At 42.8% G+C, this 15,869-nt stretch overlaps 1 protein-coding gene across 4 annotated transcripts in view; it reads right to left on the bottom strand.

Moving 5' to 3' along the window:
- Window positions 1-12,961, bottom strand: part of LOC124163208 (zinc finger homeobox protein 3) — a 141,377-nt gene extending 128,416 nt beyond the window's left edge. For all 4 annotated transcript variants that reach the window (XM_046539941.1, XM_046539943.1, XM_046539945.1 and 1 more), the window contains exon 1: window positions 10,276-12,961. The gene's annotated coding sequence lies outside the window, so the exon portion shown is untranslated. The remainder of the gene's footprint in view (window positions 1-10,275) is intronic.
- Between the last annotated feature and the right edge of the window lie 2,908 nt (window positions 12,962-15,869).

Below are 15,869 nucleotides of genomic sequence, written 5' to 3'. Positions count from 1 at the left end.
AAATAACTTTATCACACGATGCCTGAGCAGTAATGGGTGGAAATTATCACAACTCGGAAAAATAGAGTTTCAGAACTCATGGAGATGACATTTTTAAGATCAAAATCGAATATATGAGAATGCTACTGACGGCAAGTAGGCACATCTGAATCGAAAAACCACCAAAAATATCACTGTTGCACCTTATATTATAATGACGCGGGGATAGAGAAAATTCCAGAGCGTGAAAGAGATGAAAAAAAAGACGATAGAAAAGAAGGATGGAATAGACATAGCAGTCGGGAGCCCCCGTTTTGCAAGCAAGCGAGCGAGGAAAGCTGTAAAAACGCGAAGGACTTCAAAGGAAGGACAGCGCGAGGCAGCTTCTCCTAACCCCCTCCGCTGCCACCGCACTCTTTCCCCGCTAAGAGTGAAAGAGAGGAGGAGGATGGAGCATAATGATCTCCCAGACTCTTCCTCAAGATCGACCGCCATGTTTCACTCATTTCTCTCTCTCGCGCCGGACTCTCTTCCTACCAGCAGAGCCTCCGTCTACCGCGCCACCTTCAATGAACCCCACCACAAGCGTACCGGCCGGACTAGAAAAACCTGCAACCGAGCCGGCTGTCCAATCACGGTCTCCGCACTGACTCACGCACACCGACGCGCCATCTAACCGGCGGCTCTGACGTCCACGCAGGCTCCGCGCTTTTTGTCTTCGGAGCGCAACACCGCGGGGCCGCGGACTTGGGATGTCTATCCGTCCGCCAACCCCTCGCTCGCGGAGGCATCGGGAACTCATGAGATCGGCTGAATGCGGTAGCTCTTGAGCACTGGCCCCTTACCGCCTTTATTTTACGGATTAATTCAAATAATCGGCGATGGTTTCGACAGTCGAAAATACGATTAGCACGAATTGAAAAGTTCATTTCGATGGCCAACCTAATGTCCGAGGCCAACCGGCCCCCAATAGACGCGCGATTTTTGGTGATTAATGAAAATCAATGAATCGGCGAGTAGGTAGGTACTTGGCGACGAGCAGAAGTCGCATAGAAGTAACCTCACCAAGAATAAGGCAAGTGATTGAAGTATTCACAAGAAAACTAAAATAGGATGAATGTCATGTTTTTTTAATTTCTGTTTCAAAACAGAAATTAAAAAAACATGATATGATTTGAGGACATTGAAATTTTTTTGAATCAATCGTCAAAGCTTGTCATAAATTGTAAAATGGCACCTTTTGAATCTGAGGATTCTTATAAGCAAAATAACTCAAATTACTCAGGTACTTGAGGTACGCTAAGAGCGAAATGCCCTCCCTACCCAGTTGATCACGTCGACAAGGCATATCCTGTTTAAAAATGCAAAACCAAAGCGCCAGACAAGGCCGTCAAGAGAGAGATTTCTTAGTTAATTAAAATCGATATTATCGTCATGAAAATATGGCAGGAAAAAGGTAAATATTACCTTTTGAACAAGAGGTTTCTAATAACCAAAATAACTCAAATTACTCAGATACTTGAGGTACGCAAAATGCCCACTCTATCCAGTAGAACACACCGACAAGGCATATCCTGGCAGAAGTGCAGGACCAAAACGCCAGACAAGGCCGTCAGGAGAGAAATTTCTACTACGGAAGAAGAAAGGACTCATAACTCTCGGGAGATACGAGCAAATAAAAAGCGGGCTGCGAGGATATCTGCGAGGTGAATCACTTCCCCGCCGAACGCAAGGGGGCCCCCGACGCGGTGGACTTGTGGAGGCCGGGACGGAGATCGGCGTGGTCCACGACGCGAGTTGGACCACCGGATAACTGCGAGCACATGAAAGCGGTCAATCATACTCTCGAGCACTCGAGAGGAAAGGAAGTAAAGAAGCTAAAGGACGCTATATACGATAGGGAGTGAGACTATATAGCACGTACCCTCTAAGTATAGCGAGAAAGACAATCACTGGGTTATAGGCTCTTTACGAATCCAAAGAGTGGATACACTTCCAAAAACAGATAGTCATTGTATAACAGAAATAAAGTGATCATTTAGCAGGCACTACACAAAGGAATATATGAGCCATTTTCACAAAAAATATACTAGCTAATGACGGACACTCATGTTCAACTAGAGCGCTTCACACTAAAATAAGTCAAAGTAGCTCAATGTGGTAGTCAGCGGTAAATGACTATCTGCTGCCTTGAAAGAAGCTTCGACTTTCGACTGACGCCAAAAGGGTGCTAACAACGAGCGCGGAGGCAGATCCCCAAACTCAAGATAGCACGAAATACGAGTAATTTTTAACTAGGCAAGTGAGCAGTAAACATATGAAAATAAATATGAAACCTAAACATCATTCAATCTAGACCTGTAACTGAACTACGCTTCATAAGTTGGTAGCTTAACAATAGAAACTACAATATTTTATTTACTGAGAATCAGGAAAGTGACAGCCGCAGTACATAGAATAAGGTCTAGGATATAATATGGATCATGAAGAAAAAATATCGTAAATAGCTAAGAAAACTTTTTGTAATATTTTCCATTGAAAAATCACAATAACAGTCACAATGCGAAAAACAGCTCAATTCATTCATGGAGTCAGGATTCCATTCTAACGCGTATCCTGACTTCCACTGGCTCCTTCCAAGCTTTTATTTCTCCTCAAACTCCTTCGGAGCTTTCACTTGCGATTACTTACGATGTGTATGCGGTTAGGGTTTCAGCATCCCAGTGGTAAAAGTAAAATTTTGCGATCATAATTTTTGAGCACGATCTCCACAAGCATAAACTAACATGGGTATGCTCAAAAATGCTCGCTCTCAATTCTTCACTTCATTCTAAATACCTTGACAGGCCTTTCCCTGAACACCACTACCACACATACTATGATGGCTGACCACCCCAAATACTCCATAGGCGGACTATGGCACAAGGCAGGCGGAGTGCATTTAAAAAGAGCGAAGAAGGGACAGACGGAAGGCGAATTTGGCCGGTGAAACCCACGGAGGGCTTCAAGAAGAGAGAAAAAGAGACGGAAGGAGAAGGAAGAAGAGAGATTCTGGATGCCGAGGTAATCGCCCAACTTTACGATCGCGGCAGACCCAAGTGAGGCGATGAAGGCCCACCGAGTGAAGGAGAGAGAGGATAGCGGAGATAAGGGTGGGAATGGGAGCGGAGTGGACGTCGAAGAACCCCCGCCGAAGCGCAAGGGAAACGACCAAAGGGGTGAGAGAGAAATGGACAGGGTGCAGAAAGAGAAACGTGGTAGGGAGAGAGGGAGCGGTCAGATACGGGCCGGAAGTGGAGGAAAACGTACGGGACGCGGGCGCGGTAATCCGGCGGAAAGCGCAGAGGGGGATGAGGAGGGCGAAAAAAAATATACTCCCCGTAAAAATTCGCACTCCCCCCCCCCCTCACATGAAGAGTGAATGAATCAATCGCGGCGACTAAGCGAGCATAATTCATTCCCACGAGTGTGTGCGTGAGAGAGGGACAGAGAGAGAGATGAGGGTAAATCTGGGTGCTATACGCGCACACCTTTTCATGCCATTAAACCGAGCCGCGATTTCGGCAGCCGAGGTCTTATCGACGAAAAGAGGAGAGTAAAATCGCGGAAGAAACAGCAGAAAAGGGCAAACAACATAGCAACCTTGAACAAAATTTACCTGTTTAATTTAAATTTAATCATGTTTACCTATGTGGTGTTCCATTTTAAAGCTTCTTGGGCGAATGTCTATTACTTGACTGTCTGAGGTATATGTAGTAATCTTAGCGGATAGTAAAATCACGGGAGATACCGCAGTAAAGGGCAAACAACAGAGCAAAATCACTAAATCGTGTTTAACTATGTGGTATTCCATTTTATGGTTTGATTGGACGAATATCTATTGCATATACTTCTTCTTAGTTTAAATAAAGCGACCTGGGTTTCGATGAAGCTAAGAATTTACAACTGATGATTATTAATCGAAACCAGAGTTTATTTATTTAAAAAAAGTGGTTTAAGTAAAACATATTCGTCCAAGAAACCTTATGGAACTCTTGCGCTAAAGTTAAACTACCATGGAAAAGCGGTATACCCATCAGAACTTAAACATCGAGGCTCACTACTCAAATTGTAGTAGAAATTTTTTGGAGGGATTGCCGCGAGGACATAGGATGAAGTTCACTTGATATCACACCAAAATGCACAGGGAAAGTTATAATGCTGACTGAAAGAAATTTAGGGTTACGTCATTCACAGCTACTAAGAGGGCCACCAAGAAAATCCTCACAAAAACTAAAACGGACGGAATTCAGAAAAAGAGATAATCAGTAACTCATACTGAACTTCTTATCCAACTCAAAGTAATAACATAAAATTCACTTCCCCTAAAATAAAAAAGGAGATTATAAAGATTGATTGCAAAATATCCTTGGAGATAAAATATTTACTCGCGGTTAGTGCATCACTCACCAGCGAAAAAGTCCGTCAAAACTCGAAAGTAGATTCATGGATCCATAACCATCGGTCAAGAAAAAAAGTTAGAACTAAAGAGAATACTAGATGGAGTCTGCAGATGCGGAAAGACGATTGAAAATTTACTTGTTAGAAGAGGATGAAGAAAAGTTTAGAGGGATAACGTGATCAAAACGCAGGCTAGAGAATCTAACGTCAAACCTGGAGGAAAAATGAATAGGCGAAGGTGGACGATTGCTCACGCGGTACAACTTGAGATTGCTCGCCAATGAGTTTAGATTGGGATATTGAAAGAGGTGAAAAGCAAAGCACAAAAGGAGACGAGAGACGGGCAAGCAAGGGAAGCTGCAAAGGGTGAAGTGAGTAAGAGTTCCGGGAGGGAAAGAAAGGCAATGAGGGCGGTGATGAGAGATCTGTAGGAGATAAAATAGAGACGAGTGGGCTCACGTCTCCAGGAATGAGTGAAGCACCTATAAGAGGTGAGTGAGCTAGCTAGAGAGCCAAAGGATTACGGAGGCGATGAGTTGAGGACAGGGCCGCGTTTAGAGATGTTTAGCCAAGAATATACAAGTCGAACACTACACTACAAAGGCTACAAAGAATACTACAAAGACAGAATGAGCAACAAGAGCATAGAGTAACTTCCACTGTTACCATAGAATTCCACAAAGTAACGCCATCATCAACATACACGACTTGGCTATTGTCGCAACATTATAGATATTACTTATTTTAAAAGAATGTCACTACCGGTATGTATTTGACATTACTGGTCCTACCAATTTTTTTCAACGTGAAACGCGAAACCATGACGCAACGGCTGCAGATTATTGATTGATGTAAATTTAAAATACCCGTGGAGGCTGATTGCGAAGGCATGTTAGCAATGTAACGACAGTCTACGAGATTTCACTTCAAGTATGGCATTACTTTACTTTTAATTCAATAAGCGGCATGAATATCAACGTTATTTTATTCGTTCAGGGTTTTCACATATCTCACTATCCGCCAACCTCGTCGAAATGAGCCGTTCATCTTCTAAGAGAAATATGAACGTGTTCAGCTCACTGCCCGGCACGGTGTTAGAACCCATGGAAGGTATGAGCATTTTGATATAAATCACAACAAAATGAAATGGAAAAGAAAAAACTTTGAACAACAGCATGTAGAGTGCACTTCGACATATCGCAAAATTTCCGCGAATATGACAATTTGTTCGTCACTTGGAGAAACCGTCTTCCGTGAAACAACACACACTACAAACTTAGCGCAAATTTCCGTATCGATTGGCAAACCATTATAAACCGACTTTATCATACCTTTTATCGCTTCACTGCCTGAAACGCATTTATCATAAACTTTAACCCGAAAATAAAAAGACACTTTTACATTCTCTACAGTACCAAACTAAAATATTTTGGCAATTGCATACAATCTAATCGGCATCGGCGTAAAAAGAGCATGTGCAATTTGCTGAAGACCTAGCAGCCAAACCGTTGGCGCTCAGAGGGTAACTATCATTTTCTCCCAATTGGAAGTGCTATTCCTCACTTCTGAAATACCAAGCAACGAAAAAACTCTTTGATGCCAACAAAAGCCGGATAAATGGCTTCTGTAAATGACAATTTAAAATAACTTCTAAGATTTTTCTATCACCACTTCCATATGCCAGAGTTCCTCAACCAAATTTTCAGCCGCAATTCAATCGTATAGGACTCTGAAATTCTATGATAATCTAATGCACGAGGCAGGAAAATGGTTAAGCAAGACATTTTCAAGTAAATTATTCATCCCAAGTTTCGAAGCACTATAATATTCTCATTCCTAGAATGCTTACCGGTGCCAAAACGGACACTTCGAGTCACATACCGCGCAATATATCAGTTATAGCAACTAAAAGCACGAAGGTTACGAATAATGGAAGAAATAAGATGCTGACGGAACACTACTCTGTACACACAGATAAAAGCCGCAGATGCTAACTACTAATGCAACAAACGCAATAACTAATGCGTTTCTCACTACGCAACGACAGTTAAATAGAATGATAAGAAAATATAAGTGAAAGGAAATGCAAATTAAATATCTAACAAGTTGTAAGCAAATGTTTCAAGAATGAAACACATTTAATAACACAAACCATTGGCTACATAGCTAAATTATTATACCATTTCTACTCCGGAGCTTAGCGGGACATGCACCCCAATCTGAAAAGTTTGCTAGTGAATTGACCACAACAAATAAAATAAATTATAGAAATGTCTGCGGAGAGGTAATTTAAAATTTGAAGAAGGCATTCTCAACAAATCATCTTCATATCTTAACGCGGGAAATTTTCAAACGCACACGGTAAATTTTTTACCGAAAAACGACATCAAAAATAACATTTTAGGAAATGAACATCAAGTAAGGTGACAAAGATCTGACATTCGCAATCACAGCCTGTGTCCGCGGAAAATTCAGACGAACGAAAATTAAAATAATCTTATTCAAGTGCTCCTTGAAACTAAAAGCATCAAAGTTCGATGGAAGAACTTGGGAATTATTTGTGCAATATTATATGTTGAAACTGAACTTAGTAAAATTTCAATCTTGGCGCTTTTTATACTAAGATGGCTCAACCGTAGCACAAGGCATAGCATAGACGCTGAATCATAGACTATCTCAAACTAATTCGCAAAAACAGAAAAATACTGGCAAGAATAGTTAACTGTATCCTTGAGCTGAGCTGAAACACAAAGCATTTACAAGATATCAATCTTTCTACCCGATAATTATTTCTTCATTTAGATTGCTAAGTTCCAATAAAATAACCGCAGTCAATAAAATAATGGGATAAAAAACTGACGAGGTCGCTCATGTGAGACAATTAGAACTGTGATGAATGTTGCTCAATGCACTTATCTGAAGGTAATTAAGAGAGCTTGCCAATGATTCGATATTTAATTACGAAATATCACTCAACTTCTATTAACTTTATCATCCTTCACCTTCCCTATCTCCTAGAGTAGATACATAGTAGACGATAGCAGAAAAGCCCATGGAGTGTATGAAATTTAAGTAGTAAGTGTAGGACTAAATTTTGGAGGCAAAGTGAAACTATGAATTTTTCAGTACGTGAAATCTTTCGGCGTGCAAATGGTTTCCTTAAAAAGCGTAATCTGATGATCACGTCGGTACTTTTCATTACGATTGGTTGCATTTCAAAAAATCAACAAGAACAAACAGAGTAAAATGCATCAGCAAAATCAAATCATGAAGATACCGGCTATCCATCAAGGAGCCGTTCCCATGCGCGTTGGGCTTAAAAGCAACGCAACGTGACAAAAACTAGCGCTCAAAAACAAGTACGACATGGAGAGACAGGGAAAAAACCCGTTGATTTTTTTACCCCTAAAAACCGTTAGAACAATGCTTTCAGGTTTTCCTTTTGAGGACTTATTTTCTGAGCCGGTAGGTAACACGTTTTCGACCGAGCTGGTCGCACCGAGGCCTCTCTTCACATGTCGTAGCGGCACACTAAAACAATAAAAAACTATTCCCAAGGAAAAGGGATGTCCCACCCCGCCCGCTTTACTACCCTCGAGTAGGTTAGCCGCTGGAAAGGGTTCCTCAACACACACCACCTTCCTCCGACACCCTCAATATAACCCGACCACCGCGGGAAGGACTGGGGAGCCGGACCCGGTGGTAGCCGGCTTCGGGGCTTAAGCTTACGGTCAACGCGATGCTAAAGACAATAGGAGGCACCGAGGACCTCCAGCTAACCGGCACACCCAAGAGGGAGGTCGGGTTGATGGAAGATGGGAGCCCCACTCCGCGGCCACTCTTGTGTCTCAAAAAACCCACCAATCCATTCGAAAAGGGCCCCGGTCTAAAGAGAAAGAGACCCCAGGTGCTGCTGGCCCATCCACGCACGCAGACCCACCGCTCTTTTCCCATCCCCTTCTGTTACTCTTCGCTTGGGGTCCCCCCAGACGACCAAATTGCACACACGGCCGGGGTAATTTTCGTAAGGCTAAAAACGTTATTCTCGCCGCCACAGAACAAGAGGAAGCGTCCCAGTCGAAAAAGGGTTTGCTCTCCCCTTTCCAGCAGTTTTCCTTCGTGAGAGGATGGATTTCCTTTCTGAGTAGTAATGCAAAAATATCTCTCCGTTAGGATTAGGAGCGGGGAATACGGATTAACAAAATAGCCCAAGGTAGAGAAAGGTCTGACGACTAGAACTTGCAAAAAAAAAAACATTTTCACCATAGTATGTGTGAAAAGTCACGTTATAACAGTACAAATTGTTCCCTGCACTTCATCAAGAAGAAGTGGCAAGAGGTATCCGCGCTTCAAATTTTATATTAACCAAAGTCAGATGTTTCTTTGACTCTGAGAAAGAAGTCCGAGAAAGGACTACAAACACGCGATATAGTGATGCTAAAGCCTAACCTTCCCGAAATCTCTTGACAGCGTATTTCTAACACCCTATCACGTCACATAGAAATGAACACACAAAAATGCAGTGTCATAGACATTAGTTGAGAGACGCCGCAGAAAGTATTGCATTAAAATTCGATGACAAAACGACAAAAATGCAAGAAAAAAATACAATTCAGACTCCCTTCTATCTAACCTTTATTTTCATACCTAACAAAACGACAGGTCTAAGTTTCTTTGCCCAGGCTTGGTCGAACGTACTTGAATGTCCGAGAAACGACACGACATTTGTAAGATTGTGATGGTAAAACCTAAGTAACTAAATTCTGCGAAAATGACAATATTTGAAGGGAGAGATAAGTTGAAGATACATACATAGAGTTAGACTGGGAATGATACGAGTGCGACGGAATCTCAAGGGTCGTAAAATTTACGGCGGCCGCTGGCCCATTCTGGCCCGGACACGCTAGGAACAAGGGGCAGCATCTCACACCGAAAATATGTTTCCTTGCATCCTGCGAACAACAAAGGGGATTTTCTGAAGCTCCCTTAGCCCTCTTACCTAGGTATCAGACCTTATCTTCGCCGGCAAACATTTTTGTCAGACAGAAAAAAATCGAAAACTATCACCTTCCCAGCTTTTATCGCCGGGGCGCTCAAAGATAGACGGTTCACGTTTTAATGACGGATTTATCAGCATATGCCGCGTCGTTAAAAATGTATTTACGCGGGGTAGGTGGAGGAAGAGGAAATGCTGTCCATCGAAGAAGTAAGTCAATCCAGCGCGACATTCGACAACTTCCTAAATTGTTGGTGCAATATCCTCGTATAAATTTACTGACCGCAAAGGCATGATAAACCGCTGATATATCTTTATGACGAAATAAAAGCGAGGATTGAACATGAATCCCTCTTTATCGCGGCCACGAATGTTCGAAGTTTTCATGTCGCATCGAAATTAAGGAGGAAAAGATACCTTCACCACTTCGAAGAGCGAAGTTCGTTCGAGGCGCAAACAACCTTGTAAACAAACCCCGTAAACATCAACAATCTCCATCTCCCAGAAATAATTAAAAACCAAACCAAAACTGTTGATGAACATAAAGCATTCCCCGAATCAAACCACTCAAACTACTATCACCGGTTTCTAAGTAAGGCCTGTTCTCCTTTCGCCGAAAAACCATTGAAGCCACGCGAACTTTTCCGTCTTCTATTCGCGCGGTAAAAAAATTACAGATTTCATTTTTTAACAGTGAAGGTAAGGAAAATTGCTTCAATATTAAATTGGTCTCCATAAAAAACTGATTCGAGGAATATGGGGAAAACAACAAAATATTTCAGAACGGCGAACAACCGCACAACCAAGTTGCAGGCATACAAGCAGATGAACACAAGAGCACACAGAACACAGCACACTACCTTCTTGCATTGCCTTCCTGGCTGTCACTATCTCCTGGGCACCTCTCCAACCTGATACACCTCCCTCACTCGTCAAACAGCACCAGGAACCATTCACCAACAATTACACCGGAAACACAACAGAATCCTCTTCACTGGCCGGGCCTCCTTCCTCTTGCTGGTGGGAGGATGTAGGAAGATTGGCGGCTCTTGGAGTCGTTGACGATACCGGCAAAGATAATATGGCTCTTCGTAAAATGTGTATTATCTCGGGATTCAAATTTTTGCGTCTCCGACCGAATAAATCTATCTCTTTCGTGACTACCAATCGATCTTTCAACTCTCCGGATAAAACTTATGATGCTTACTCAAAAAAGGAAGCGGAAAACGGAATTTTTCCTTTCGAAAAATTTAGTTCCCTCACGAGAGACAATAGGTCGACAAAACTGCGAAGGGAAAAAAACTTAAAAACTTTCCTCGTACGTAATTCTTGATAATAGCAATATAACAACAAACATCGACTCCTTTTTTATCTCTTTTTATACTCTTCTCTTTTTTGTTTTAGGAACACTTAAAGGTATAAGACACCGATCAGGAACCCACGGTCTTCTGTTTTCACTAACTCTAATACTGCATTTCACATCCGGTTTTACTTGGTCAGGACTGGGAGCCAATCAGTCGCTTAGCTGTCCCGCTCCTCACATCTGACGCGAACGACCCGACACTCCACGGAGGAAGCACAGCCGTCATAAAAGTTACGTCCAACTCCTTCAGTCGGATCGACCCAATAGAGATCAGGCACGTCCGATCCCAGTGTCCCTTCCTAATTACTGAGAGTCGATTGCTGTCACCAACACTACCACTCCTCGGCGGGGAGGTAAGTCCGGCCGTGCTGCCCGCTCGACGCCGGCAAGTGGCGCGTCTGTCTCCCGGCGACTGAGGGTCGAACGCCGCCGCTGAACTAGCGCTTGATTCGAACCGGGATCTTTCGAAGGACCTCGGTCGAGCTAGCATACCCCAAACGCACGCGTTGTTAAAAAAACACTCCCGCAGCCAGCAGTGGTAATATCTTGAATGTCCTTTTGGGCTGAGTCACTTTCGAAATAGGAAAACTAATCTTTGTATTCCCCAGGCGAGGGATTAGGGCCGCGCGGACGTATCGTCGTCGGCTCTCGGGCCACTGGTCGGCCGGTGAGATCACGAGGAACTCTCCGTGGACGCGCTCAAACTTTTCTCCCTCAACGAGATACGCGCGCGAAGATTTGTTTACCGTTCTCACGAGCAGAAATCCCTCAGTGCTATGAGAAGCCACGCGAAAAAACTGTATCCAGCTCAAATTAGTGAGGAAAGCACACAGTAAAAACCCTTTCGTTACACGTTCAGCGGTACTTTTCTTTTTTGAAATAGGAACTATTAAAGAGTGGTTTGCACAGATACTCTCACACAAAGCACGCGCACTCACAAAACTCGTGAATAGGAAAAAACCGTGTGTTTATGTGTGTGGAAGAATTTACGTAATAGAATATATATGTATGTAATATATATATATGAATCCTCTTGTCCCCTCTACTCTACTGCTATGAGGGTAATTATTCTCAATTTCCACAACACTTTCTCAAGACAAGAAAATCCTAACCTCTCCGCTTCCTTACACTCCGCACCTAACAATATAATATTGTGTATAAATACTAGGTATAAAAAAATACCGGGCCACTCAAAAAATTCTGTCCGGCTCCAAAGCAAGGTTGTGGTTCCTTCGATGCTGCTGAACTGAACACGTTCTGGACCACGACGGTGTTGCCGTGGGCTCTGGAACGCGTTGGGTTTGTCTGAATGAGCTTGGCAAGCCGTAACTTGGCGTAGTAAAAAGATTTGCCGGTTGTGGGGGGATATGATGTTCGGGTTGCGTCGAATGGGGAGAAACGGGAAGTCCGATGAGATGTTCCCGTACACGTGAACTAATGTTGACGCGATGTGCTCCGACTCCTATTTCTGCCACACTTCGACCTTCGGCGATGACAACTGTGTCCCGGGCAGTATGTTGTCCCCGATCACAACTCCAGTCAATCACCAACACCTTCCCTTCACGCGAAACACACCAAAAAAGAACTGTCCCGCCACCAGTTGAAAAAGAGCGTGTTATGATTCGTACAACACACGCGGTGGTGGGAAGATTTCTCCTATGATCAGGTTCACAGAAGAGGGGGATCTCAGCACTTCAACACTGTTCCGAAGTTTATCGTCGGGAAACCGATTACAAGGGTTGCGGAGAACAAAAAAATAAACAAACACTTCTAGGCGATGGGAAACTCAAAAATAAAACTTTCTTCGTCGAAACAAAAACTGGAAACTGCTTCCGATGTTCAGTCCTCGAACCAAAAGTTGTCAAAAACAATAATGATGTGACAGGGTTCGAACAGTATATGTTTCCACCGGCGATGTCTTGATGAACCAAAAATGTTGCCGTTTCCGAAAAAAAATGATGATAATGAACTGGACAGTCTTAAACGTGCAAGCGATGCTTAAAAGATGTCCGTCCGAGGCGGCGAAGACGATGATGAGGTATAAGGAGGCGTAAGGGAGATAGAGAATGTGGGGGTGGGGGGGGAAGAGAAGAAACGAAAAAACTTGAAAAAAAAACAACTTCCAATGTCTCTCCGAGGCGGCTTCCCGAATATATAACCTCTTCACCAGAACAACCGTCCCGTGCGGCAGTCAGCCGCTCACTGCCTGGTGCCTGCATACACTTTATAATCAATCGCTTGGCGAGGGAGGTTAGGGGAAAAAGGCGACGCGCGAGAGGGGAAGGTTTTAGCCGCCTCCTGCCACGAGGGGAGGGGAATGAACGAGGGTGTGAGGGAAGGAGGGGAGGGGAATGAGACGGCGGGAGAGGGGAAGGAGGAGAAGTAAAGGGAACGAGTGATGAGTTGAGGTGGTGGGGATGTTTGGACCGCGAGAGGGGAAATGAGGTAGGGTTGGAAACGTGGTGGGGGGGGGGGGGAGTAACAGTGCGAGGGTGTTGGAAAGGGGAGTGGTGTTCTTTGGAGGGGGGAAATGGGGGTGGTTGATGAGAGGGGAGAGAAGGAGGAGGATTAAGAAGGGGTGGGTGGTGGAGGTGTATGGAGGGGGGTGAAAAAAAAGTAAAAAGAAAAAAATAAGAGAAGCGGAGAATGGGGTGGGTTTTGTAGGGGTGGGGGAGTGAAGTAAGAATCTGAAAAGCCGAAGGGATGGTGGAGGGGGTGTACGTCGTCTCCCCACCCCCCGCGTTACTTGATGCTTTCTTTTTCCTCCCTCCTTTTTTCCGTCCGCTTCTTTAAGAAGATCGCGCGCGGGATGGACTAAATCTTCCGTGCTTACTTCCCGACTGCCTCTCCGCCTAATTGTTATTCCATTTCTCTCGTCGTCGCTTTTGTGCTAGTAGGATAAGAGGCATTTGGCCAGGGAAAATATGCGCGAATTGCAAATTTTCCCTGAAATCGCCTTCCTCTCCCCGAGTAGCGTCCGTGTCCTCCATTGGATACCTGTCTATGCATCAAGGTGGGCAGAAACGGGCGGCTTACGCGGTGCCCTTCAGAATAAATTTAACACAATAATTGACCTTCCATGTGGCTTGGTAGTTACCTTTGTGAGTTGGCGCAAATATTGAGGCACCCAGCTTCAATATCTTCATGCCTCAAGGAATATGTTATCAAGTAAAATGCTCACGGATAGGTTTTCGTAAGTACGATACTTCTACACGAGAGTATGAAATTTCATGGAAATAAAATGTTCAACCTAAATAAAATAAAATGTGAACTAATGTCGAAATCAGCCAATCAGACCCATCAGGTTCACGAATCAGGTATTTTTGCTATTTTATGCTAGGCCGCAAGCGCAGTTGCCGAAATTCAGACTTTTAACATTCCCTTGTAGGTTTCCTCTCGATTCCACGTGAGAAACTAATTGGAGGCAGTGGTCCCAGCATTATGTTATTTGCAACATACATCTGAGTGAAAATGAGCATCTCTAATTCCTTATAAAAGCCTCAAGGTAAGAGAATAACAAGTATGGGGAAATATATGTTTTACCTCGATTTTTCCGATTGGAAATTTTAAAATTATGGAAAAATATAACCAAATCCACTTCAATATTTGCATCGCGCCATTATTCAGGCTTTAGGACGCTAGTTTATCAACAATAACCAGGCTTCGAAACGTGATTTCACTCCCTTTTTGCCACTCATGAGGTTATCAACCCCCCAACATAAGAATGACGCCGAAATGAGAACAAGGTGTTTACGTTGGTACTCTTCAATTCAGAGTTAACAAAATTGGCTCAAGCGATGAGCTTTCCGCTTCGTTTTCGAGAGGGGATAACTTTACGAATAGGTGATAATTGTCTAGATGGACGAGAGACGATGCTATTTTAGCGAGTTGCGCACTTTTTGTATCCACCAAGGATGGCGGAGATAAAAGAGACAGAAGGACGCAGTGAGTGGCAAGCGCCGTAACTGTTGAATTCAATGAATCCGGTCAGGGATTCCACGATGGTAAATGCGTCCTAAGGTAAGGAAATAGTCTTACGATTTTTAATAATCGAAAAAACTCAATTCAGCCAACCACCTAATTTCACTTTTGTGATTAACCTGGGTCCTAAAACTCAAATTCAATGGTCAAAATATAAAAAAATATATTTTTTAGTATTGAATATGGTTAAAAATAATATTCATTACTTATATTCCTGCCATTGAAGGATTATGCTAATAATTAGTCTTTCACAATGCCTGCGGTAATATATGTTTTAAAATATTCCAAGATGCGGAGAAAAACTACTCAACTCAATTACTCAACCAAATAATTATTCAGAAATCAAACATATGAATCGCAAATAGCAATTTAATAACATCATTGCGTATATTGGCGATCACTGAATGGCCAGAAAGAATTAAAAAAAAACCTGTTTCGCCGTTTTTAGCATGAAAGCCAAAGTGTTATCATCATTATCATCAGAGAATGAAACCTAAAATTTTGCATGAATGAGTCATTTTTAGAATATAATTTTCAATTGGCTATCATAATTTTATGAAAACTACGCAAAATAAAATGAATAGCTACCACTGACCACTTCAAATATCAATTAACGACGCTTCACAGGAATATAGTTCATCATAGAGTCTACCGTTGATAATAGCTGTCGAAAAGTGAAATCATACCTTGTAATGGGGATGAAAAGTTTCGCTACTGGCTACTCAACGAGAATAAATTTATTTCTTTAGAATTATAAGGTCAGCGGACAGATGCCATCTTTTTTTGATCGATGATTCGGAAAAAAGGGGCACAATAAACAGAAAATGACTACTCTTCGAACTCGGTCAAGTGGGTGGTGATAAGAAAAAATTCCAATAATTTATTCGGAAAAAAGTGTCTTTAATGGTGAGCTACAAAAATGACAAAAAAAATTACAATCAAATCCTAGCTCTGACGCAAGAACTCGTGGTTTATAACTATCCTCGTCCTCCACGACACTTGGAAAAAGACGAATGACTAAGTATTTAGGTAGATACGGTGTGATAAGCAGCAGGCATAAAACTGAGATGGCTATGGTTGTCAGAATGCCAGTAATTTATTCACAAATCA

This window comes from Ischnura elegans, chromosome 8, assembly GCF_921293095.1.
Source record: "Ischnura elegans chromosome 8, ioIscEleg1.1, whole genome shotgun sequence".
Taxonomy (NCBI): Eukaryota; Metazoa; Arthropoda; class Insecta; order Odonata; family Coenagrionidae; genus Ischnura; species Ischnura elegans.
Note: the sequence above shows the minus strand (reverse complement) of the source record. Positions and strands in the feature narration are given on the sequence as shown.